At 39.4% G+C, this 27,629-nt stretch overlaps 1 protein-coding gene and 2 pseudogenes across 1 annotated transcript in view; 2 read left to right on the top strand and 1 right to left on the bottom strand.

The window, feature by feature from the left end:
* The window catches only part of SPIDR (scaffold protein involved in DNA repair), a 502,960-nt gene that overhangs the window by 412,196 nt on the left and 63,135 nt on the right, over positions 1 to 27,629 (bottom strand). The gene's annotated exons all lie outside the window — the stretch shown is intronic.
* On the top strand, positions 2,231 to 7,442 carry LOC122495384 (annotated as a pseudogene).
* LOC122495387 lies at positions 7,663 to 8,704 on the top strand (annotated as a pseudogene).

Raw genomic sequence — 27,629 nt, 5'->3', positions numbered from 1 at the left:
TTGTTCTAAGGATAAACAGTCAGCTAAGTTAGTCTTTAATTTGGTGAACCTGGGACCAGTTCTTAAATTTATATTTAAATGCTGTATTACTGGAAAAGGGTTCATTCAGATGGAAAGCAAACACTTGCACTTTATTGTATAAAAGAAAGTGAGTGGATGTAGCTTAATTCTTTTGTGCAAAGATACAGAAATGGTCAAAAGAAGAGAGATAGTAAAGTCATTTGACCATCATCTTATTATCAACTTTAGTTCTACAAGAAGCTGCCTTTCTTCTCCTTGGATAACCTCTGAAATAGAGCTGAGAGCCATGGAAAGTTCAACAACCTAGAGGTCTCAGAGGTGTTTAAGGAAAAACAGAAAAAGACAGTGTTCCTACATCAGCACATCAGGGGACCCAAGACTGGCAGAGTCTTCCAGTCTTACGGAAAGAGCACAAATCCCAGATGCCTCAGTCATAGCTGTCATAACTAGAGCAGCAAGGGAAAAAGGGAGGGGTGGGATTTTTCTGGAGCACCACAGAAGATGTCTTTTTGGCTCTGGTACTCAAAAAGTTTGTTTAATCAGAAGTAGGTAAATCCTTCCCAAAACATTTATAATCTGAAAAACATTTTCATTATAGTTAATGTTTTAAAAATTGCTGGCATTTGAAAAAGGAAAAATAAACTGTGAAAAAACTACTGAAATAAATCCATGAATAACAAATCTTATTATTCTAATTTCTCTTGTGGGCTCAATTCTTCATATATTCTAAGAATTTTTACATTATTTATGCTATTTTTTCCTCTTGCTCCCAAAAATATAGATTCAGACTGAAGAGAAAAAGAAATTTCCTTATGTTCTTTATTCTTTAAGTTTATTTATTTTGAGAGAGACAGAGCACACTAGTGGGGGAGGGTCAGAGAGAGAGGGAAAGAGAATCCCAAGCAGGCTTTGTGCTGTCAGCAGGGACCCCGACGGGGGGGGGGGGGGGGGGGGGGTCAAACCCACAAACCATGAGATCATGACCTCAGCCGAAGTCAAGAGCCCCACACTTAATGGACTGAGCCACCCAGGTGTCCCCCGTTATGTTCTTTTCATTTTAATATAGTACCTCTAAGCAACTGCTCTCCAAATCAGCATCCAATGCTGTGTTCTTTCCCAAACACTCCAAGCGACATCAACAACCCACTGTACATTTTTTTAATGTTTTTTTTTTTTAATGTTTAGCGAGAACAGGGTATGAGTGGGGGAGGGGCAGAGAGAGAGAATCCCAAAAGCAGGCTGTCAGCACAGAGCCCGAAGTGGGGTTTTATCTCACAAACTGTGAGATCATGACCTGAGCCGAAATCAAGAGTTGGATGCTAACTGACTGAGCCACCCAGGCATCCTTCCACTGCACATTCCCAACCCAACACTCTAACTGAAAACTCATATACTTAAGAATAACCAGTTCTCTGTTTATCAAAACTACAATGAGATATCACCTCACACCTATCAGAAGGGCTAAAATCAACAACACAAGTAACAACAGGTTTTGGCGAGGATGTGAAGTACATTCCTGCACTGTTGGTGGGAATGCAAATTGGTGCACCACTCTAGAAAACAGTATGGAGGTTTCTCAAAAAGTTAAAAATAGAACTACTCTATGATCCAGCAATTGCACTGCTAGCATTTACCCAAAGAATAGAAAAAACACTAATTCAAAGGGATACATGCACCCCAATGTTTACAGCAACATTATCTATATTAGACAAATCATAGAAACAGCCCAAGTGTCCATCGACTGGTGAATGGGTAAAGAGATGCAGTATGTACGTGCATACATACACACACACACACACACACACACACACACACACACACGGATTATTCAACCTTAAAAAAAATGAAATCTTGCCATTTGCAACTACATGGATGGAACTAGAGTGTATTATGCTAAGCAAAATAAGTCAGTCAAAGAAAGACAAATACCATATGATTTCACTCAAATGTGGAATTTAAGAAACAAAAAATATGAGCAAAAGGAAAAAAAAAAGAGAGAGAGAGAAAATCCAAGAAACAGACTCTTAACTATAGAGAACAAACTGGTGATTATCTGAGGGGAGGTGGGCAGGGGGATGGGTATTAAGGAGTGTACTTGTGATGAGTACCGGGTACTGTATGCGGTAAGTCACTACACTGGACACCTAAAACTAATATTAATATTACACTGTATATTAACAACTAGAATTTAAATACAAACTTAAAAAATAATATTATTTTTTTATTTCTCTTTATAAAACTGCTATGGGCTGAAATGTGTCCCCCCCAAAATTCATATGTTGAAGTCCATTATACTCACTGACTATGCACATAGCATCATTTATGAAGCATCTGTTGTAATATTTCTCCAGTGGATTAAGTAGTCCTTTTATTGTTGTAGGGGTTCTCTGTACAGTCTGGATACAAGTACTTTACAGATAAATGTTTATTATTTTCTCTATCTGTTAATGGTGCTAAAAATTTTTTTTGTTGTGATGGATTTTAATTTACAGTGCTTTTAAAAAAAAAAAAATACTTGTGCTTTTTGTAGCCTACCAAAGAAAGCTTTGCTATTCTCTACTTTTTCTCCTAGAAGTTTAATGGCTGAACTTTTACATTTTGATCTATGATCCATCTTAACTTTTATGTATATGAGATAGGGGGTCAAGGTGACTTTATTTATATGAATATTCAATTGCTCTGGCATTATTTATTTAAAAGCCTTTGTTTTACCCCATTGGATTGCTTTCTTCATCAAAAATAATTTTCAGCTCTCTATTCTGTTCCACTGAGCTATCTGTATATCTTTATCCACTATCTGTATATCATTTACACTATCGCTATCTTGATTACTTCAGGTAGTATAAGCCATCCACTTTGTAATTCTTCAACACTGCTCTACAAGTTTCACAATCAACTTGTCAATTTCCCCCTGAAGAGAAAAGGCCTGCTGAAATAATGACGTAGCCACACCAAGGTGGGTGGGAGAGGCAGTAATGCAGTCTTGCCATAAACCCGACCCCAGTGCAGCAAACCATAATTGGGAGGGAACTAACAAACCCAAAGCTTCTCCCTGAGGAGCCAGTGGTTCATACCCCACATCAGGTACCCCAACTCTTCAGACTTGCATCTGAGAGATGATAAAACGTGGCTTTGACAAACAACTGGACTTGGATCCACAAGACCGACAGAGCTGTACCAAACTGAGAAACATCTCCTATAAAGTGGTCATGCTCGGACTTACTCACCCCACCACCCAGCCCAGACACAGCTGTTTGAAAAGCACCCAGACCCGATGTCAAAGAAATACATTTGCTAATCTTTGAGTGTCATCTGAGGGGCTGGGGCCTACTGGGATACTCTCAAAATAGGGAAGTGCTGCTGCTGGGTGCCATTTTTAAGTACTCCCTCAACCTTGCTATAAAGCAAAGTTCCTATCTTATTTTTTTAACACTAGAATTTTTTTGTTCATGGTACCTCCAACAAGTAGGTACCATCTGTGTGCTCTCCCTCTGCCTTGCTAAAGCCATTAGGAGCCATTTTTATTTTTCCTTAGAGGGTACCATCTTAGCACCCTCACTCTTCCACTCTCTGCAGCATTACTATCTCCTGAAGGGGAGTTTTTACACACATCTGGTGCCTCAGTTTTTGTAGTTGCACCCCAGGGGTGCTCCTTGATAGCCTGGCTCTTATGGTCAAGGAGATTTGTGTTCCTAGATCCCAAGGCACTCTACAATTGGAGGCAGTTCTTGGCAGAATACTACCCTGAGGGCTCTGCACACATAGCAGAGTAAAACACACACTAGTGTTCCTGAGAAAGTGGTCTATTTGCTTGTCCAGGAGCTTTGGCTTGAGGGACAGGTTTCTGGTCTAATATACATGTAGGTCCCTATAGACATGCTTTCAGGAAACAAAAGCCATTGGGTACAATCTTTGTATTCTCCCTCTGCCTTGCTCTAGCTTACTGGTATCTCTCAGATACTAAATTCTCAGAGAGAAGCTTATATTCTTGTCTGGCACCTTTACAGCTGCTGCCTGGGAATATGTCTACATCACCTGCTTCAAGTGGCCAATGGGGCTTATGTTCACAGGTTTCATAAGACTATAACCAATGGTGAAAGAGTTCTTAAACAGCTCAGGGCACAGCAAGAGGCAACAGACCCAGGAGCTAAGTCCATCTATAAAAGAGGCCTATAAGCATATCATCATAGCTGCAGCCTGAGGGACAGGCTGCTAATTACACACACATCTAAGGGCTGACTGCAAACCTTACCAGATATCTCAGAAGGCAGGTGCTATGTTCATGCTCGCCTTCTGTTTGCAATCCAGAGCAACAGTCTCTTAGAAGGGAGCTCTTACATATTTGTGTCCCACTTCTTATATCTGGTGTCCCGGTGTTTATGGCTGCCACACAGGGCAGGGCCCTTCAATGCTTGGCTCTGGTCAGGCTCTGACTCTGGCCAGGGGGGCCTTTATTCCTGAGTCTCATGGGACTTTTAACAATTTGAGGGGCAGTTCTTGGCAAGGTGCCAACCCACAGGGCACTGTATAAACAATAGAATGAAACCCCCAGTCTGTTAAAAGAGACCTATTTGCTTGTCCTGGTGCTTTAGACTGATGAACAAATTCAAATTTGGCATACATCTAGAGGATACGGGTACTCAAACAGAACATAAGTAGGTGGACACCATCATTTGGCCCTCCCTCTCCCTCACTACAGCTTGCCAGTATCTCCCCAAAGGAAGCTTATACACTAGCCTGGAGTATTGAGTTTTACAACTGCTATCTAGAGGACTACTATAGATCTCCTGCTCTGGTGGCCAGGAAGGCTTACACTTGTGGTCCCTCAGAACTGTCTATATTTGCATACTTGAAAAGCTCCTGCCTAAAGATCTGGCTTCCAATCAGCCTGGATTTCGTGCTAGCTGAGATATTTCCCTATGGGAACTGACCAGTCTTGGCACATCCTGAGTAACTTATTAAAAATAAGTTAGGCTGGGGGCACCTGGTTGGCTCAGGCAGTTGAGCATCTGACTCTTGAGCATCTCAGCTCTGGTCTTGATTTCAGCGTCATGAGTTCAAGCCTAGTGTTGGATTCTGTGCTGGGCATGAAGCGTACTTACAAAATAAATAAATAAAATTAAAAAATAAAAAATAAATAAAATAAATTAGGCTGCTTGGACAATCATAAAAAAATCAAGAGACAACAAAGGACTAGGATAAGGCTGAATGTCAAAGTTCATTTCCTACAAGAGACCATTCCTTCAAGACTGGGAGAGGTGACTGTTTCAGCTAATATACAGCAAAATGAAGAAACAGGAATGTGTTGTAAGTGAAAAATTAAGATAAAGCCTCAGAAAAGAATCCTTATGAAACAGAGGTAGGTAACGTACCCGATAAAGAATTCAAAGTAATAATCATAAAGATACTTACTGAACTTGGGAGAAGAATAAACACTTTTTTGAAGTCAGAATGTCAAAAAAAGCATTAGAAAATATAAGAAAGAACCAAACGAAAGTCATAGAACTGAAGAATGGAATAACTGAACCAAAAAAAATGCACCAGAGGGGTTCAGCAGCAGAATGAATAAAGCAGAGGAATCAATTGAACTCAAGACAGGGCACTGGAGATCACCCAATCAGAGCAGCAAAAAGAGAATGAAAAAAAGTGAAGACAGCCTCAGGAAGTAATTGGAAAACAGACTAACATTCACATTATATCTGTTGCAGAAGGAGATGACAGAGAAAAGGGTAGAAAACTTATTTGAAGAAATAATGGCTGAAAATTTCCCTAGCCCAGAGAAGGAAAGAGACATCTTGGTCCAGAAAGCCCAGGAAGTTCCAAATAAGATGAACCCAAAGACATCCACACCAAGACACTTTATAATTAAAATGTCAAAAGTTAAAGACAGGGAGAGAGATAATCTTAAAAGCAGCAAGAGAAAACTATAAGTACAAAAAAACTAAAACAAAAACAAAACACAACCCAGACTATAAGCAGATTTTTCAGCAGAAACTATTCAAGCAGATATATTCAAAGTGCTGAAAGGAAATAAACTTCCAAGCAAAACACTCTACCAGCAAAATCATCATTCAGAATTGAAGGAGAGATAAAGAGTTTCCCAGACAAAGAAAACCTAAAAGACTTAATCTAAACCAGCATTGCAATAAATGTTAACGGGACTTCTTTAAGCTGAAAATAAAAAGTGCAAATTCAAAACAAGAAAATATATGAAATCAACCTTGGGGTTGTCTGTACCAGCAGTTCTCAGGTGGCTTGGAAGGTGACAAAAGCTGTGACAACAGAGAACAAGGTCCGTATCATTAGGAACCTCCACCTATGCAGTTTCACTGTGAAATAGAAGGGGAACAACCCACATCTGAAAAAGGGTCACCATTTAGTAGGAGCAAAAGTGTTTCTGTTTCCACTGCACCAGGAGCAGCTGGGCCACCACCAAAGTAGCCATGAGGATGAGGATCATTTCAGTGTGCATGGCTTCATGGCCACAGTACTCGGTATACACACATGTGTGCTCAATCCTCCACTGCTCCTCTGGGGAGAGGTCTGACATATCAACCTCTTCCAGCTCCCGTTCCCTGGCAACACTCCTCCAACCTCGACCTCCACCACTGCCACCATCTTCATTGCTAGTACAGACAACTCCAAGGTTAGTTTATAAGTGGTTCCTGTTAATCTATAAAAGCAACTATACCGCCATCATTGTTGGCTATGTGGCTTCATGTTTACCCTCTTTGATCTCAACTTATTATTCAAAATCAAAACAGAAGATGCCATGGACTTTGGCATTTCTCTCCTCTTCAGTGACCACTACTATGGGGTACTTGAAGAAGACTCTGCAGAAACATGTTCAGATCACATGGCATCTACCGTAAGGTTCTACAGTGAGTTGGGCATGCCTATTAAACACCTCTCTGACAGTGTACGTGCCGTGTGTGGGCAGCAGATCTTTGTGGATGTCAGTGAAGAATGTGTCATCAAGAACATATATAAGCTGTCTTGCAATCACGTATTCCAGGAGTTCTGCATCCTTGGCTGGTGCATTATGGGAAATAAGCAGACATGTCCCACTGCAAAGAGAAGGTGAACCTCAAAAGGATGTTCAGCACCCACTGGGAGAGGCCTCACATCATGTATGGGCAACTGCTGGATTGGCTTCAATACCTGGTAGCCTGTCATCATTGGCCTGGCGTAGCCATCAACTACATCCTGGGCATGGAATAGTCATGAAGACAAGCATCCATCCACTATGGACCTCAGGGCACTCTCCTTCCTGCCCTCCAAGATGTCCTGGGTAGGAAAGATGCAAAGGCACTTGGGCCGCTCAGGACCCCTCCAGCTATGTCCAGGCTGGGGAGGGAGATGATGGAGAGCCAGCCAGTGGGGCTGTCAGCAGTGGGAGCTTTTTAAAAGAAAACTATTTTGATAAATTTTAAAAAAAAGAAAGAAAGAAAAGATATGAAAGTATAACTCTCATTAGTAAAGGTAAACATATGGTAAAAATGGTGGATTTATCACTCATAAAGCTCACATAAAGGTTAAAAGACAAAAGCACTAAAAATAAGTATAACTATAATGATTAGTTAAGGAATACACAAGATAAAAGTATGTAAAATGTGACATCAAAACCATAAAACATGGGGTAGAGGAAGTAAAAATGAGGAGTTTTCGAATGCATTTAAACTTAAGTTAACAACTTAAAATACAGTTACAAATGGAGGTTGCTATACTAAGCCTCATGGGAACCACCAAACAAAAATCTATAGTTGATTTCCAAAAAACTGTGAGAAAGGAGATTCTTCTCCAAGCAAACAAATGGCAGATGATGTCAGTGCTCTAAAAGGGGCTAGGGGCCCTGGAATGGGAGGTCGCAGTGGCTTCCATGGAAGTTTCAGCTGCAGCAACTGGACCAGGGACGAGGCCATGGAATTCACAGAGGATGAGGAGTGGTTGCTCATCACCAACCTGGGCCACCTGGTCACAAACATGAAGACTGAGTCCCTGGAGGAGATCTATCTCTTCTCCCTGCCCATCAAGGAATCTGAGAATATTATCTTCCTGGGGACATCCCTTAAGGTTGAAATTTTGAAGATTCTGCCCATGCAAAAGCAGACCCCTGCCGGTAAGCAGACTAGGTTCTAGGCATTTGCTGCCATCAGAGATTATAATGAACACATTGAGCTGGATGTTAAGTGCTCTAAGGAGGTAGCTACTGCCATCTGTAGGGCCATCATCCCGGTCAAGTGATCCAACATCCTCATGCAGCAAGGCTACTGGGGAAACAAGACCCGCAATCCCACACTATCCCATGCAAGGTGACTGGCTGCTGTGACTTTGTGCTGGTGCGCTTCAGCCTTGACCCCAGAGGCACTGGTATTGTCTCAGCCCATGCCCAAGAAGGTACTGATGATGGCTGGTATTGACAACTGCTACATCTTGGCCAGAGGCTACACTGCCACTCTGGGCAACTTCACCAAGGGCACTTTTGATGCCATTTCCAAGACCTACTGCTAGCTCAATCCTGACCTCTGGAAAGAGGTTGTGTTCACCAAGTCTCCCTATCAATAAGGAATTCACTGACCAGCTTGTAAAGACCCATACTAGAGTCTCCATGCAGAGGACCCAGGCTCCAGCTGTGGCAACCAAACAGTTTTATACAAGAAAATAAAGTGAATTAAAGGCTGTTTACAAAAAAAAAAAAAGATTGTGAGAAAAGAATCTAAGCATACCACTAACAAAATCACAAACCACAAAGGAAAAAACCAAGAGAAGAAAGGAACAGAAAAAGAGAAACTACAAAACAGCGAGAAAACAATGAACAAAATGGCAATAAGCACATACCCATCATAATTACTTTAAATACAAATGGGCTAAATTCTACAATCAAAAGACACAGAGTGGCTAAATGGGTTACAAGTGGGGAGGGGGGCACCTCTATATACTGCCTACAAGAGACTCATTTCAGATAAGGACATACACAGACTGAAAGTAAAGGGATTAAAAAGATATTCCATGTAAATGGAAACAAAATGAAAGCTGGAGTAACTATCCTTAGATAAAATAGACTTTAAAGCAAAGATTATAATAAAAAAAAATAAACAAAAAGGCATTAGATAATGGGAGAGGGATCTATCCATAAAAAAGATGTCACATTTGTAAATATTTGTGCACCCAAACTAGAAGCATCTAAATATATAAAGCAAGTATTAATAGACCTAAAGGGAGAAACAGACAGCAATTCATTAATAGTATGGAACTTTCATACCTGATTTTTATAACAGATCATCCAGACAGATCAATAAGGAAACACTGGACTTACACAACACATTTACCAGATCAATTGAACAGATATATACAGAATATTCTATCCAGGGCAGCAGAATACACATTCTTCTCAAGTGCATTTGGAACAACCTCCAGAATAGATCATATTTTAGGCCACAAAACAAGTTCTACTAAATTTAAGAAGATTGAAATTATATCAATCATTTTTTTCCAACCACAATAGTATGAAACTAAAAATCAATTACAAAAAGAAAACTGGAAAATTGACAAATATGTGGATATTACAACATGCTACTGAACAACCAATGGGTCAATGAAGAAATTAAAGGAGAAATAATCAGATACCTCGAGACAACTGAAAATGAAAATACAACGTACCAAAACTTATGGGATACAGCAAAAGTAGTTCAAAGAAAGTTCACAGAGATAAATACTAATCTCAAGAAAGATGAAAAATCTAAAATAAACAACCTAACATTACACTTTATGGAACCAGAAAAATAAGAACAAGTTAGGTACAAAGTTAGTAGAAGAAAGGAAACAACAGAGTGAGTAGAAGTTAAATAGATATGATCAATGAAACTAAGAGCTGGTTCTGTGAAAAGATAAATAAAATTGGCAAACCTTTAGCAAAACTCAGCAACAACAACAACAAAAAAAAAAGAGGACTCAAAATCAGAAGTTACAACTAAATACAAACAAGCACAAACTACTACAAGGAACAATTATATGCCAACAAATTTTACAATCTAGAAGAAATGGATAAATTCCTAGAAAAACATTCAACCATCCAAGACTGAATCATGAAGAAATAAAAAATTTTAACAGACTGATTACTAGTAAAGAGATTGAATCAGTAATCAAAAATCTCCCAACAAACAAAAGTCCAAGACCAGATGCCTTCACTGGTAAATTCTACCAAATATTTCTCAAACTCTTTCAAAAAAATAGAAGTGATAGGTACACTTTCAAACTCATTTTACACAGTCAGTATTACCCTGATACAAACACTACACAAGAATACCACAAGACAGTTATAGGACAACATCCCTAATGAATGTAGATGCAAAAATTCTCAGTAAAATATTAGCAAACCAAATTCAACAATACATTAAAGTTCTCATTCACCACAATCAAGTGGGTATTGTTTCAGGGATGCAAGGTGGTTCAACATTTACTAATTAATCAACGTGATATACCATATAAACAAAAGAAAACAAAAATCCTATGATCATCTCAAAGGATGTAGAAATAACATGACAGAATTCAACATCCATTTATGATAAAAATAATAAAGTGGGTATATGTTATGTACCTGAACATAATGAAGGCTGTATGACAAGCCCTACTAACATCATACTCAATAGTGAAAAGCTGAGGGGCGCCTGGGTGGCTCAGTTGGTTAAGTGGCCAACTTCGGCTCAGGCCATGATCTCGCAGTCCGTGAGTTCAAGCCCCGCGTTGGGCTCTGTGCTGACAGCTCAGAGCCTGGAGCCTGTTTCAGACTCTGTGTCTCCCTCTCTCTGACCCTCCCCTGTTCATGCTCTGCCTCTCCCTGTCTCAAAAATAAATAAAACATTAAAAAAAATTTTTTTTAAAAAGTCATAAAATTAATTGCTGGGCTTGAAAAAAGCATAGAAGACAGCAGAGAATCTATTGCTACAGAGATCCAGGGACTAAAAAATAGTGATGAAGAATTAAAAAATGCTCTAAATGAGATGCAAAATAAAATGGAGGCTGCCATAGCATGGATTGAAGAGGGAGAGGAGAGAATAGGTGAATTAGAAGATAAAATCATGGAAAAAGAGGAAGCTGAGAAAAAGAGAGATAAAAAAATCCAGGAGTATGAGGGGAGAATTAGAGAACTAAGTGATGCAATCAAACAGAACAATATCTGTATCATAGGAATTCTAGAAGAAGAGAGACCAGGGCTGAAGGTATAATCAAAACAGTATAGTGCTGACTTAAAAACAGACACATGGGGCGCCTGGGTGGCGCAGTCGGTTAAGCTGCGTCCGACTTCAGCCAGGTCACGATCTCGCGGTCCGTGAGTTCGAGCCCCGCGTCAGGCTCTGGGCTGATGGCTCAGAGCCTGGAGCCTGTTTCTGATTCTGTGTCTCCCTCTCTCTCTGCCCCTCCCCTGTTCATGCTCTGTCTCTCTCTGTCCCAAAAAAATAAATAAACGTTGAAAAAAGAAAAAAAAATTTTTTTAAAACAGACACATGGATGAAGAGACCACATCAGAGAGAGCCCAGAATTAGACCCAGGTATATGTGGTCAACTAATCAATTAACTTACAACAAAAATGTCAAGAATATAGAACAGGGAAAGGATAGACATTCCCTTCAATAAATGATTGTGGGGAAATGACCACCACATGCAAAAGAATGAAATTAGACCTACAATCTTACTCATACACAAAAATCAACTCAAAATGGATTAAAAACTTGAATGTGAGACCTGAAACTGTAAGACTCCTAGAAGAAAACAAACATGGTACACTACTCAATACTGGTCTTGGCCTCTGAGTTTTTGGATCTGACTGTAAGAGTAAAGGCAACAAAAGCAAAAATGAACAGGTACAACTGTATCATGCTAAAAATCATCTGCACAGCAAAGGAAACCATCCATAAAATGAAAAGGCAATACACTAAGTGGGAAATCCTGTATTTCATAAAGGTTAATATCCAAACATATAAAGAATTCATACAACTCAATAGTAGAAAAACAACCTGACTAAAAACTGAGCATTTTTCCAAAGAACATACTGATGGCCAAGAGACACATGAAAAGATGCTCATCATCACTCATTATCAGGGAAATACACATCAAAACCACAATGAGGTATCACCTCACACCTGTTAGAATGTCTATAATCAATACAAACAATAAGAAGTACAGTAAAATCTTGGTTTGCAAGCATACTTTGTTCCAGAAACATGCCTGTAATAAAGCACTTATATATCAAAGCAATTTCCCCATAAGAACTCAGATGATTCAATCTACAGCCCAAAAATATTCATATAAAAATGATTACAATACTGTAATACAAAATAAAAAACAAAATACAAAATATAAAGGAAAATAAACAAATTACCCTGCACTTACCTTTAAAAACTTTCGTGGGTGGTGTGAGGGAGACAAAAGAGGTGAATTATTGTGTAGGACAACTTTCACTAACAGAATCACTGCTATCTATTGGCTTGATGGAACCTTTTTCTTTTCATGTAACTTTAACAAGGAACCTATTCAATGATACTTCCTTTGGCCTCCTTTTGAAGATTTCGTGTAAATGTAACATAGCATTGTCATTAAACAGATTCATCATTCACACTTCTACAGCCTTATTTGGGTGGTGCTTTTCTAGAGAATTATGCACTGTTTCCCACATTTTATACATCTCCCTAATCTCATTTGAAGTGAGGGATTCGTCTGCCTTCTTCTCTTCCTCTTCTGTAGACTAGATGCAGACATAGACTTCTTATAAAATCTTATAATTTTGGCTGCTCACATACATCATTTGTACTTCTCAATGATTTCCTTATTAACTTCCACCATAATCATCTCCTTCGTCTGCCTTTCTTTTCAACCTTTTTCTGCATGGGGGCCATTGTATATGCTCACACGCATGTTGACTACAGTGCAGTATTAATAAACTCTTGTCATATACTGTACTTAATGTAACTGGCAATAAGGCAGCAGAGGAAAGGGTCTACATCTGCAGGCAGCCTGACCTAGAATGAAGCAGAGCATTCCTGAGCTTACTCTTGTACACAAAAGTAAGGGACTACCCATAAGTGCTTTGAAGTGACAAAAAACACACTAGTACCAGTTGTGGGTACCTTCCAACGTTCTGAAAAACCACTGATTTCTGCCAAACACTGCAGCCTGAGACTGAGCATCTGAGCATGGGAGACAATCACCCACAATCCCTCAGTGAGAAAGAGAGAAGAACCACTGGCTCAGTTGTGATCATGTAAAATTCGGTGTCATCTACTACTCATGTTTCAAGACTTGCTTGTTTATCAAGTTAAAATTTATTAGAAATGTTTGATCATCTTGCAAAACACTCGCAGAACAAGTTACTTGCAACCCAAGGTTTTCCAGTATTGTCAAGAACGTGTAAAAAAAAGGAAAGAAACCCTTTGCACTGTTGGCGAGAATCCAAACTGGTACAGGCACTATGGAAAACAGTATGGAAGTTTCTCAAAAAATTAAAAACAGATCACCGTATGGTCCAGAAATTCCACTCTTAGGTATTTATGTGAAGAAAACAAAAACCACTAATTGGAAAAAATATATGCCACCCCAACTTTCACTGCATCGTTATTTTCAGTAGACAAAATATGGATGCAATCTGTCCATCAACAGATGAATGGATAAAGATGTGGTATGTATATACAATGGAATAGTGTTCACCAAAAAAGGAAATCCTGTTATTTGTGACAACATGGATGGACTGTGAGGCCATTATGTTAAGTGAAACAAAGAGAGAAAGACAAATACTAAGTCTTATATATGGAATTTTAAAAAACAAAAAACATCATCAAGCTCACAGATACAAAGAATAGGCTGGTGGTTGCCACAGGCAGCACTTTGGGTGGGAAAAAGCAGTAAAGGTTTAAGTTTTCAGGTATAAAACAATGAATTATGGGGATGTAATGTATAACGTGTTGACTACAGTTAGTAATGTTGTACTGTATATTTGAAAGTTGCTAAAAGTAAATCTTCAAAGTCCTTATCACAAGAAAAAAAGGTTTTTTTCTACATACATGGTGACAGATGTTAACTAGACATTGTTGTGATCACTTCACAATATACACAAATTTAGAATCATTATGTTGCACACCTAAAAGTTATATAATGGAATATGTCAATTATAACTTAATAAAAATTTAGACATAAGCAGGAGCCAACATGGCAGACAAGTAGGGGGATCCATTCTTCCCACACCTCTCAAACAAAGACTTTGAACACCAGAGCCTGGTGGAAAAGAGGAAAAGAGACTGAATCTACTAGGAAGAAAACGGGAAAGCTAACAAAAGATAGGTGGGTGACTGCGAACTGGGGGATATAAAAAAAAAGGCTGCATGGGCATGGAGGGGAGGGACCCCCTTCTGCAGAGAGACAAAGGGAAGAGAAAGAGCGGCTAGGGAAGTGCAGGACCTTATCTAGACAGGAGAAAGAGTGGGACTGAGACTGAGAGGGATCCGATCTCTAACTGCGGGGCTTTCTTCGGACTGGGGCCGGCTCCCTGTTCCTGCACCTGGGGAGGAGGGGAGCCAGGGGCCTGGGTGTGGTGGTAGGTCAGGGGCTCAGTCTGCAGTTGGGAAAAGTGGTTCCCTCCCTGGAGGGCTGCACAATAGTACAGAACCCGCCTGCGTCCGCCACCCAGGGTGCAGTGGCTAGGCCAAGGGTGCAGTCTTCAAGAGGAAAAGGCTGCCGTCTCCCTGAAGTGCTGTGGGAAAAGACAAAGCCTGCCTGCCTCCGCCACTCCAGGGGCTTGCGGCGGCAAGGGCAGTGGCTCTCAGTCTGCAGTAGAAGGCGGTCCTCCCTGAAGTGCCTCAGCACAGACAAAGCCAGCCGGGGGGACCACATATGGCAGTACTGAGAGGTGCTTCCCCAGTGTCTGAGCGCACGGAGCGGGACTTTGAATCCTAGCCAAGCACGGGGTCAGGGAGTAGGCAGAGAGAGAAGGACCACCCTGTCTGCACCCCTGGCACAGTGAGGAGGACTCACCAGGTCTGGCTCCAATGAGAAGAGACTGGGGAATCACCATTCTCCACCCCCCAACCCACCACCACCACCACCACCACCACCACCACCAAGGAGGGGACTCAGGGATCACTCCCGGGGACCATAGTGGAGGTGGGTCCAGATTACGCCAAACCACGCCCCTTTGCACTGGGTAACTGCATATCCACCTGAGCAGCACAGACCCTGCAGACAGCTACTCCTGACAAACTCTGCAGCATGGCCTGGATTGACTCTAGATCAATTCTTGATATGTAGATATATTCTCCCCACCCCCCCATTCTCCTCCTTATCTCTTCCCTCCCCTAGGCTGGTTACTCTGGTTACTGTCTGTCTAAACAGACATATTTAATCCACTGTCTTGCACATGTTCTACACCTCCTTCTTTACACTCCTTTCTCTCTCTCTGGAATAATCAAGCCATATGGTTTCTCTGTCTGGGTAGCTTTCTCTTCATTTTGTTTTCCCCGCCTCCTTCCTTATTTTCCTTTCTCTCTCTCTGGATTAAGCATTTTAGTCTCTCTGCCTAATCAATGTTTATCCTCCCACCCAGCTCCTGTAGTTTCTCTCTTTATATGTGCTCTTCCATCAGCACCGCCTCCACCCTCTTCTTTACTTGCAGTCAGTGGTTTTGGGTTTTTGTTTTTAATCTTTAGTTTTTTGTTTTTGTTTATTTGTGTTATTTGTTTGTGTGTTTGTGTGTTTTGGTCTCGTGTTTGTCTATCTGTTTTCCTTTACAGGACTATTCCAAGGAACAAATCAAAGCACACCTGGTGTAGGGTCCAAAATATCACCATGTAGGGCAATAAAATACCCAAAGTGACAACAACAGAGAGCAAGTAACAATCTCCGAAAAAACACCTCCTGAGGGGCCAGGCCCTGGACAGTGCATGACCCTCCTTTAATATAGCAGTGCTCACAGGTGCAGAGCACACAACAAGCTTTTAAAACACATAAGGGACAGAAAACTACCCAAAATGACGAAACGGAAGAATTCTTCTCAAAAGAAATTCCAGGAAGTAGTGACAGCTAATGAATTGATCAAAACCAATTCAAGAAATATAACTAAACAAGAATTTAGAATAATAGTCATAAAATTAATCGCTGGGCTTGAAAAAAGCATAGAGGAAAGCACAGAATCTACTGCTACAGAGATCAAGGGACTAACAAATAGTCATGATGAATTGAAAAATGTTAAAAATGAGGTGCAAAACAAAAGGTGGCTACAGCACGGATTGAAGAGGCAGAGGGGAGAACAGGTGAATTAGAAGATAAAATCATGGAAAAAGAGGAAGCTGAGAAAAAGAGAGATAAAAAAAAAAATCCAGGAGTACGAGGGGAGAAAACTAGAGAATTAAGTGATGCAATCAAACGGAACAGTATCCGTATCATAGGAATTCCAGGAGAAGAGAAAGGTGCTGAAGGTGTACTTGAAGAAATAATAGCTGAGAACTTCCCTGATCTGGGGAAGGAAACAGGCATTGAAATCCAAGAGGCACAGATAACTCCCTTCAGACATAACTTGAATCAATCTTCTGCATGGCATATCATAGCGAAACTGGCAAAATACAAGGATAAAGAGAGAATTCTGAAAGCAGCTAGGCATAAATGGGCCCTAACAAAAAAAAACAAAAAAAATAAATTAAAAAAAAAAAAAAAAAAAATGGGCCCTAACATACAAAGGTAGACATATAAGGGTAGTAGCAGACCTATCTACTGAAACTTGGCAGGCCAGAAAGGAATGGCAGGAAATTTTCAATGTGATGAACAGAAAAAAATATGCAGTCAAGAATCCTTTACCCATCAAGTCTGTCATTCAGAATAGAAGGAGAGATAAAGGTTTTTCCAAACAAACAAAAACTGAAGGAATTCATTACCACGAAACCAGCCCTGCAAGAGATCCTAAGGGGGACTCTGTGAGTGAAATGTACCAAGGACCACAAAGTACCAGAGACATCACTACAAGCATGCAACCTATAGATATCACAGTGACTCTCAATCCATATCGTTCAATAATAACACTGAATGTAAACGGACTAAATGCTCCAACCAAAAGACATAGGGTATCGGAATGGATAAAAAAACAAGACCCATCTATTTGCTGTCTACAAGAGACTCATTTTAGACCTGAGGACACCTTCCGATGAAAGTGAGGGGATGGAGAACTATCTATCATGCTACTGGATGTCAAAAGAAAGCTGGAGTAGCCATACTTCTATCAGACAAACTAGACTTTAAATTAAAGGCTGTAACAAGAGATGAAGAAGGGCATTATATAATAATTACAGGGTCTATCCATCGGGAAGAGCTAACAATTATAAATGTCTATGCACCGAATATGGCAGCCCCAAAATACATAAAACGATTGATCACAAACAAGCAACCTTATTGATAAGAATGTGTTACTTGCAGGGGACTTTAATACTCCACTTACAACAATGGATAGATCATCTAGACACAGAATCAATAAAGAAACAAGGGCCCTGATTGATACATTGGATCAGATGAACTTGACAGATATATTTAAAACTCTGCAAACCAAAGTAACAGAATATACTTTCTTCTCGAGTGCACATGGAACACTCTCCAAGATAGATCACATACTGGGTCACAAAACAGCCCTTCATAAGTATACAAGAATTGAAATCATACCATGCATAATTTCAGACCACAATGCTATGAAGCTTGAAATCAACCACAGGAAGAAGTCTGGAAAACCTCCAAAAGCATGGAGGTTAAAGAACACCCTATGAAAGAATGAATGGGTCAACCAGGCAATTAGAGAAGAAATTTAAAATATATGGAAACAAATGAAAATGAAAATACAACAATCCAAACGCTTTGGGACGCAGTGAAGGCAGTCCTGAGAGGAAAATACATTGCAATCCAGGCCTATCTCCAGAAACAAGAAAAATCCCACATACAAAATCTAACAGCACACCTAAAGGAACTACAAGCAGAACAGCAAAGACACCCCAAAGCCAGCAGAAGAAGAGAAATAACAAAGATCAGAGAAAAATAAACAATGTAGAATCTAAAAAAACAGTAGAGCAGATCAATGAAACCAAGACTTGTTTTTTTGAAAAAATAAACAAAATTGACAAACCTCTAGCCAGGCTTCTCAAAAAGAAAAGGGAGATGACCCAAATAGATAAAATCATGAATGAAAATGGAATTATTACAACCAATCTCTCATAAACACAAACAATTATCAGGGAATACTATGAAAAATTATATGCCAACAAACTGGACAACCTGGAAGAAATGGACAAATTCTTAAGTACCCACACACTTCCAAAACTCAAACAGGAAGAAACAGAAAACTTGAACAGACCCAGAACCAGTGAAGAAATTGAATCAGTCATCAAAAATCTCCCGACAAATAAGAGTCCAGGACAAGACAGCTTCCCTGGGGAATTCTACCAGACATTAAAGCAGAGATAATACCTATCATTCTCAAGCTGTTCCAAAAAATAGAAAGGGAAGGAAAACTCCCAGACTCATTCTATGAAGCCAGCATTACTTTGATTCCCAAACCAGACAGAGACCCAGCAAAAAAAGAGAACTACAGGCCAATATCCTGATGAATATGGATGCAAAAATTCTCAACAAGATACTAGCAAATTGAATTCAACAGCATATAAAAAGAATTCTTCACCATGATCAAGTGGGATTCATTCCTGGGCTGCAGGGCTGGTTCAACATTCGCAAATCAATCAACGTGATACATCACATTAATTAAAGAAAAGCACCCTATGATCTTGTCAATCAATGCAGAAAAAGCATTTGACAAAATTCAGCACCCTTTCTTAATAAAAACTCTCGAGAAAGTCTGGATAGAAGGAACATACTTAAACATCATAAAAGCCATTTATGAAAAGCCTACAGCTAATATCATCCTCAATGGGGAAAAACTGAGAGCTTTCCCCCTGCATTCAGGAACACGACAGGGATGTCCACTCTCACCGCTGTTGTTTAACACAGTGTTGGAAAGTTCTAGCATTAGCAATCAGACAACAAAAGGAAATCAAAGGCATCAAAATTGGCAAAGATGAAGTCAAACTTTCACTTTTTGCAGATGACATGATATTACACACGGAAAACCCGACAGACTCCACCAAAAGTCTGCTAGAACTGATTCGTGAATTCAGCAAAGTCACAGGATACAAAATCAATGTACAGAAATCAGTTGCATTCTTATACACTAACAGTGAAGCAACAGAAGACAAATTAAGAAATTGATCCCATTCACAACTGCACCAAGAATCATAAAATACCTAGGAATAAACCTAACCAAAGATGTAAAAGATCTGTATGCTGAAAACTATAGAAAGCTTATGAAGGAAATTGAGGAAGACACAACGAAATGGAAAAACATACCATGCTCATGGATTGGAAGAATAAATATAGTTAAAATGTTGGGGCGCCTGGGTGGCGCAGTCGGTTGAGCGTCCGACTTCGGCCAGGTCACGATCTCGCGGTCCGTGAGTTCGAGCCCTGCGTCGGGCTCTGGGCTGGTGGCTCAGAGCCTGGAGCCTGTTTCCGATTCTGTGTCTCCCTCTCTCTCTGCCCCACCCCCGTTCATGCTCTGTCTCTCTCTGTCCCAAAAATAAATAAATGTTGAAAAAAAAATTAAAAAAAAAAAATGTCAATACTACCCAAAGCAATCTACACATTCAATGCAATCCCAATCAAAATTGCACCAGCATTCTGCTCAACGTCACTCCTCATCAGGGAAATACAAATCAAACCACACTGAGATATCACCTCACGCCAGTGAGAATGGCTAAAATGAACAAATCAGGAGACTATAGATGCTGGCGAGGATGTGGAGAAACGGGAACCCTCTTGCACTGTTGGTGGGAATGCAAACTGGTGCAGCCACTCTGGAAAACAATGTGGAGGGTCCTCAAAAAATTAAAAATAGATCTACCCTATGACCCAGCAGTAGCACTGCTAGGAATTTACCCAAGGAATACAGGAGTGCTGATGCATGGGGGCACTTGTATCCCAATGTTTATAGCGGCACTTTCAACCATAGTCAAATTATGGAAAGAGCCTACATGTCCATCAACTGACGAATGGATAAAGAAGATGTGGCTTATATATACAATGGAATGCTACTTGGCAATGAGAAAGAATGAAATCTGGCCATTTGTAGCAATGTGGATGGAACTGGAGAGTGTTACGCTAAGTGAAATAAGTCAGGCAGAGAAAAACAGCTACCATATGTTTTCACTCATTAAAAAAAAAAAAAAAGTTACAGAGAGGGAAGGAGGCAAACCGTAAGAGAGTCTTAAATATGGAGAACAAACTGAGGGTTGATGGGGGTGGAAGAGAGGGGAGAGTGAATGGTGGGCATTGAGCAGGGCAGCTGTTGGGATGAGCACTGGGTGTTGTATGGAAACCAATTTGACAATAAATTATATTTTAAAAAGTTACATAAGCATATAAAACTATGCTATAAAAGATAAAAAATAAATAAAAATTTAAAGCTATATCAAGTGGTGTTCCTAGAACTTGAAATAAGAGAAAAATCACTATTACAAACATGGACCTGATCTTTTACAATTAATGTAAGCTTAGAGTGCCTTAAAGTAATATAATGAAGAGAGTCACACACACTTTTAAAAATGCTCTAGGGAAAAAAATGATTTTGATTGCATTAAATCTGTAGATTAACTAGGGAAAATTATATCGTTTTAATTCCAAATATTTGGATTTTCCATGCATATCATATTGTTAATGATTTCTACTTTAAATTCTATCAGGGTTAGAAATTACATTCTCTAGAACTTCAATCTTTTGAAATTTATTGAAAAGATTTATAGATCAATATATGATTTACCTTGGTATGCATATCATGTGCACTTGAATGGAATGTGCAATCTGTTGTATTCCAGTTACATGTGATGTTCTGAAAATGTATTAGGTCAAAGTGGTTGATACTATTTTTTAGATCTTCTATGTTCAAAGTGATAGCTTTTTTCTAGGTTTTCTGTAATTTATAGGCAGCATGGTGTTAAAATTTCTGCCTATGATTACAGATCTTAAGCACTTACAAATTTGTAGCTGATGTCTTCCTGGTAAGTGTTATCATTATGAAATGCCCTTCTTTATCTCCATTAATACTGGTTGAAATCGACTTCATCTAATATTAACATAACCACTCTAGCATTCTCATAATTACTATTTGCATGCTACATCTTATTTCATACATTTATTTTATTTTTTTGAAATGTGTTTTGTCAATTCCAGTTAGCTAACACACAGTGTAATATTGGTTCAGGAGTAGAACCCAGTGACTCATCATTTACATTTAACATCCAGTGCTAATCCCAAGTGCTCATCCCTTAATGCCCATCACCCACTTAGCCCATTCCCCCGCCCACCAATATTTCAACTTTGATTTTATTTCCCTTCCCTCCAGAGACAGATCTAGTAAGTAGTTGCTGCAACTGAGGTAAAAGAGGTTGCTGCCTGTTTTCTCCTTTAGGATTCTGATGATTTCCTGTCTCACATTTAGGTCTTTCATTCATTTTGAATTTATTTTTGTGTATTGTATAAGAAAATGGTCCAGTTTCATTCTCTGGCATATCACTATCCAGATTTCATAGCACCATTTGCTAAAGAAACTATCTTTTTTCCAATGGATACTCTTTCCTGCTTTGTCAAAGATTAGTTGGCCATACATTTGTGGATCCATTTCTGGGTTCTCTATTCTGTTTCAATGATCTATGTGTCTTGTTTTTGTTCCAGTATCACACTGTCCTCATGATTACAGCTTTGTAATACAGCCTGAAGTCCGGAATTGTGATGCCTTGAGCTTTGCTTTTCTTTTTCAACATAACCTTGGCTATTCGGGGCCATTGCTAGTTCCATACAAATTTTAGCATTGTTTATTCTAGCTCTGTGAAGAATGCTAATGTTATTTTGATAGGGAATGCACTGAATGTGTAGATTGCTTTGGGTAGTATCAACACTTTAACAATATTTGTTCTTCTAATCCATGAGCATGGAATATTTTTACACTTCTTTGTGTCTTCAATTTTGTTCATAAGCTTTCTATACTTTACAGCATACAGATATTTTACCTCTTTGGTTAGGTTTATTATTAGATATCTTATGGTTTTTGGTGTAATTGTAAATGGGATCAATTCCTTGATTTTTTTTCTGCTGCTTCATTATTGGTATATAAAAATTCAACCGATTTCTATACATTGACTTTGTATCCTGCAACTTTGCTGAATTCAGATATCAGTTCTAGAAGTTTTTTGGCCGAATCTTTGGGATTTCCATGTAGAGTGTCACGTCATCTGCGAAGAGTGAAAGTTTTCTTTCTTTCTGTTGTCTGAATGCTGAAGCTAGGACTTCCAAAACTATGTTGAACAACACTGGTGAGAGCGGGCATCCCTGTCGTATTCCTGACCTTGAGGGGAAAGTTCTCAGTTTTTCCCCCTTGATGATATTAGTTGTGAGCCTTTTACATATGGCCTTTATGATGTTGAGGTATGTTCCTTCTATACCTACATTCTTGAGGGTTATCAAGAAAGGATGTTGTATTTTGTCAAATGCTTTGTCTGCAATTATTGGAAGGATCATATGGTTCTTATCCTTTCTATATTAACGTGATGTATCATATTGATTGACTTGCAAATACTGAACCAGCCCTGAAGCCCAGGAATAAATCCCACTTGATCATGGTGAATAACTCTTTTAATGTACTGTTGAATTCAATTTGCTAGTATCTTGTTGAGAATTTTTGCACCTGGGTCCATCAAGGATATTGCCTGTAATTCTCCTTTTGAGTGGGGTCTTTGTTGGGTTTGGAATAAAGGTAACGCTGGCTTCATAGAATGGGTCTGGAAGTTTTCCTTCCAGTTCTATTTTTTGAACAGCTTGAGAAGAATACGTATTAATTCTTCTTTAAATGTCAGAATTCACCCTGGAAGCCATCTAGCCCAGGACTCTTGTTTTTTGTGAGAATTTTGATAAGTGAGTCTATGTCTTTGCTGATATGCATCTGTTCATATTTTCCATTTCTTCCTGTTTCCGTTTTGGTAGTATGCAAATTTCTAGGAACTTGTCCATTTCTTCCCAATTGCCCAGTTTTTTGGCATATGATTTTTCATAGTATTCTCTTAGAATTGTTTGTATTTCTGTGGTGTTGGTTGTGACCTCTCCTCTTTCATTTGTGATTTTTATATATTTGGGTCCTCTCTTCTTTTTGATAAGTCTGCCTAGGGGTTTATCGATTTTGATTATTCTTTCAAAGAACCAAGTCTTAGTTTCATTGATCTGTTCTATTGTTTTTTGGGTTGTTTTTTTGTTTTGTTTTGTTTTGTTTTGTTTTTGTATCTGTATAGTTTATTTCTGCCCTAACCTTTATTTTTTCCTTTCTTCAGCTATCTTTGGGCTTTTTATGCTGCTCCTTTTCTATGTCTGATAGGAGTAAGGTTAGGTTGTGTATTTGGGACTGTTCTTGCTTCTTGAGTTAGGCCTGAAGTACAATGTACTTTCCTCTTAGGACTGCCTTTGCTGCATCCCAAAGGTTTTGGACTGTCGTGTTTTCAGTTTCATTGGATTTCATGTATTTTTTTTTTTTTTATTTCCTAATTTCTTGGTTAACCCATTCATTCTTCAGTAGGATATTCTTTAACCTCTGTGTATTTGAGGGCTTTGCAATTTTTTCCTTCTGGTTGACCTCAAGTTTCATAGCATTGTGATCTGAAAATAGGCATGGGATCATCTCAAAGTTTTTGTACCTATTGAGGACTGATTTGTAACCCAATATGTGATCTATTCCGGATAATGTTCCATGTGCACCTGAGGAGAATGTGTCTTCTGCTGCTTTAGGATGAAATGTTCCGAATGTATCTGTTAAGTCCATCTGGTCCAGTGTGTCATTCAAAGCCATTGTTTCCTTGATTTTTCTGCTCAGATGATTTTACCAATGAATTTATGTTTGTTATTAATTAGTTTACATATGGGTGCTTCAAGTTGGGGGCATAAATATTTACAATTGTTTTATCACCTGGATGGGTAGGCCCCTTAATTATGATACAATGTCCTTCTGAATCTCTTGTTACAGTCTTTGTTTTAAAATCTAGTTTGTCTGATATAAGCATGACTATTTAGCTTTCTTTTGACTTCTATTAGCATGATAGATGGTTCTCCATCCCCTCACTTTCAATCTGCCTGTGTCCTCAGATCTAAAACCAGTCTCTTACAGACAACATATAGATGGATATTGTTTTTTTTTTTATCCATTCTGATACCACATGTCTTTTGATTGGAGCATTTATCCCATTTACATTCAGAGTGATTACTGAAAGATATAAATTTAATGCCATTGTGTTTCCTGCAGAGTTGGTATTTCCGTGATGTCCTGTGGTTCTTTGTAGTCTTTGTTGCTTTGGTCTTTTTATCTCTACTTAAAAAATCCCCCTTTAAAATTTCTTGCAGGGCTTGTTTGTTGGTCATGAACCTCTTTAATTTCTGTCTGGGAAACTCTTTTACCTCTCCTTCTATTCTGAATGCCAGGCTTGCTGGATAAAGGAATCTTGGCTGCATACTTTTCCCCATTCAGCACACTGAATATATCCTGCCACTCCCTTGTACCCTGCCAAGCTTCAGTGGACAAATCTGCTGCTAACCTCATGTGTCTGCCCCTATAGATTAAGGACCTTTTGTCCCTAGCTGCTGTCAGAATTCTCTCCTTATCTTTGTATTTGCAGGTTTCACTATGATGTGTCATGATTCTGACCTGTTTTTGTTGATTTTGAGTGGAGATCTGTGTGTCTAGGACTTGAATGCCTGTTTCTTTCCCCATATTAGGTAAGTTCTCAGGTATAATTTGTTCAAACAAACCCTCTGCCCCTTTTACCCACTCTTTCTTCTGGGACTCCTATGATATGGATATCGTTTTGTTTCACGGAATCACTTAAGCTAAGTCTCCCCTCGTGACCTAATAATTTCCTTTCCCTCTTCTTTTTTCATATCCATTATTTCCCATAATTTAATCTTCTATTTCACCTATTCTCTCCTCTGCCTATTCAGTCATCATTGTCACTCTATCCAGTTTGTTTTCCATCTCAGTTATAGCACTTTTTATTTTATCCTGACTAGTTCTTAGGTCTTTGATCTCAGCAGCAAGGGTTACTCTGGTGTCTTCTATGCTTTTTTTAAAGCCCAGCTAGTAGTCTTATGACTGTTGCTATAAATTCTTCTTCAGATATATTGTTTAGATCTGTTTTGAGCAAGTCCCTGGCTATGATTTCTTCTTGACCTTTCTTTTGGGGAGAATTCCTCTGTCTTGTCATTTTTGTTAAGTTTCTGTCCTTTTTTTTTTTTTTTTTTTTTAAAGCCTGATATGTGTCCTTACCTGAGAGTACTGCTATATTAAAAAGGGGTCATACACTGTCCAGGGCCTGGCACTTCAGGATGTGTTTCTGGTATATGCTGTCTGTACTGTGCAGTTATATTTTGGGTACTCTTTCCCACTTGTCAGTCCTCTGCAGTGTTCATCCTTGCTTGCAGTGGCGGAGTGTTTGGACTGTTAACTAGGTGTGCTTTGATTTGTTTCTCAAAGTAACCCTGGAATACAGGGGAGGGGAGGAAGCCTGATCCCCAAAAAGAGAAAAGGAAAGGGAACAACAACAACAAAAAAACCAGAATTTAGGGCTGATTCTAAAGAAAGGGAGTGGGGGAGGAGAACAAAAGGAAGAAAAGAATGAAAAAGCCTGATCCAAAAAAAGAGAAAAGGAAATCAAAAGAACAGACACTGTGAGCCTGATTCCAAAAGAAAAAAAGAAGAAAGAAAGAAAAGAAAAGAGACCTGATGGTGTTGTTTTGAGGCGCTCAATTTTCAGTGCACTTGGTGCAAGGTAAGTCCTGGCTATGCTGGTCTGGAGGAGAGGCCTGCTGTGTTGGCTCAGACTCAGTCTCACCTCAGTAAATAAGCAGTTGCCAGGCACGGGGGGCAGAGCTTGGTTTAAGAGCTTGGTGTAAGTTCTCCACTGGGAACTGCTGTGCTGCTCTATGAAGTCCTATCATGTTGGTGTTGGAGAGAAAATAGCGCCACCCCAATCTCTTGTCCCCAGACAGGGGATCTCACACCTACAGTGTTCAGGCAGCCCTCACAGAATAGCAAGGGAAGTCAGCCTGTCTTGCACCAAATCTGTCTTGTGTTTTTTCTTTGGTGCATGGCTGGGATTCAAAATGCAAAGTCTTAAAGGCCCTGGCATGGCGTGGATCTGCTCCCCTTCTCTGGAGTAGACCCTCTCCACCCTCCATCCATAGCACATGCAGGACTTTTTTTTGTCCTTGGGGAGGGAATAAACCGTCTTCAAAAGTACTCCAGGAAGGGGAATGTTCTCTCCCAGTGTGCCCTGGAGCTCTCTACACCATCCTATGCACTCTGGGGCCAGCTCCTTCCTCCCCAGGAGTGCATACCATGGCTCTACTGCAGAGAAAGTCACATACTTCCAAAACCTCAGAGTTGGAGCTCCAAATGCTATTTGCAAAAACAAACAAACAAACAAACAAACAAACAAAACAAACAAAACAAACAAAAAAAACAAACAAAAAAACTGGGACACTCAGTACTTTTTGCTCCCCAGTCCATGGTCCAGAGACGTTTTCCTCTTGTGTGAACTCAATGCCACATTTTTCAACCCCTCTCTTTCTCTCCCTTGGTCTCTCCACAGAAAGGGTTCCCTCCTCTCCAGGGCACTGCTGTTTTTCTCTCTCCCACTTCACTTCCACATACCTCATACCTGCCAAGTTGTCTCCCTCTAGCTGTGGAAATCTTTCTGGCACTCTGCAGATTAATTTCCTGGGTCTCCCAAGTGACTGGACTTCATTATAGCCATGTTAGAGAAATGAGAAAAGCCAGGATCCCCCTACTTCTCTGCCATTTTAACTCCACCTCCTCATGCATTTACTTTTGATCTATCTATGTCATTACATTTAAAATGAATTTCTGGTAGACAGCATATGTGAAGGTCTTGCATTTTACCAATGTGTCAATCTCCAACTTTTCAATAAAATACTTTATCTGTTTTCATTTAATATAATTCTTGAGAGGGTTAATCTAGGTCTATAATTTTGCTATTTGTTTTCTTTTCATCTCATCTGTTTATATTAATCTGTTACTACCTTTACATCTCCTTTCATATTCTCTGGATACACTTTTAATTCTATTTTGATTACTCTGTTGTTTTCAAGCTGTATTTCTTTGTATACACTTTTCTTTTGGGGGGGTTAGCTGTAGGAATCATAACATGCACCTTTAACATTTCACACTGAACTCAGAGCTACTATTCTACCACTTCACGTAAAACAAGAAACCGATACGGCACATAATTTCACCTACCGGGCTCAATCCCTTATTCTACAGTTGTAATATTACATCAACGTATGCCATAAATGCCATATCATAAAGTAAATTTTGCTTTAAATTGACAGGGTTTTTTTAATTGGTATGGAGGAGACTTTTTATTTATCCACATATTTATCAATTGCAGTATCCTCTACTGCATCCTGAAAATCTGAATTTTCATCTGGTATTT

Source organism: Prionailurus bengalensis, chromosome F2 (genome assembly GCF_016509475.1).
Source record: "Prionailurus bengalensis isolate Pbe53 chromosome F2, Fcat_Pben_1.1_paternal_pri, whole genome shotgun sequence".
Classification (NCBI taxonomy): Eukaryota; Metazoa; Chordata; class Mammalia; order Carnivora; family Felidae; genus Prionailurus; species Prionailurus bengalensis.
Note: the sequence above shows the minus strand (reverse complement) of the source record. Positions and strands in the feature narration are given on the sequence as shown.